This window comes from Olea europaea, chromosome 8, assembly GCF_002742605.1.
Source record: "Olea europaea var. sylvestris chromosome 8, O_europaea_v1, whole genome shotgun sequence".
Lineage (NCBI taxonomy): Eukaryota > Viridiplantae > Streptophyta > Magnoliopsida > Lamiales > Oleaceae > Olea > Olea europaea.
Window position 1 is genome coordinate 15,755,765 of NC_036244.1, and position 564 is coordinate 15,756,328.

A 564-nucleotide genomic window follows, 5' to 3' on the forward strand; every position below is an offset into this window, starting at 1 on the left:
CTGCACGTTTTGCGGATTGTTATTTTGAAGAAATGACTTTTCCAACTTTGGAAGGAGAAAAATTACATCCTGAAAAACAAGATAGAATTTCTTGGAATGAGACAACTCTATTTCACTTTGATCCCCAAAACAATCAATGTGAACAAGAGGTTGAAAAAATCATTCATTTGTAAAGAGTTGCAATTCAACTACCTGATATATTTGTTGACACGAGAAAAGTGACAAAGTCATATTCCAGCAGAAAATATTCCAACAAAAATTAATGTCCCTGTAGGACAATCTGCTGTGGGAAATGAATCTCAAATCCGCCAGAAGCGTGGTCGACCAGTTGGTTCAAAAGACTCTGTACCTCAAAAAAGAAGAGTACAGGAGAAAAATCAACAAAAAACTTCAGAAGAAATCACATTAGAAAAGATTGATTAATCAAATATTGAATGTACAGTTCCTGAAAAATCAGAGGTGTCCGAAAATAATGAGATCTCAATAAATTATATGATGTCTCATAAATTATAAGAACGGAATAATATTGTTATAGACAATAATTTCGCCTTTAACATGGCTCTT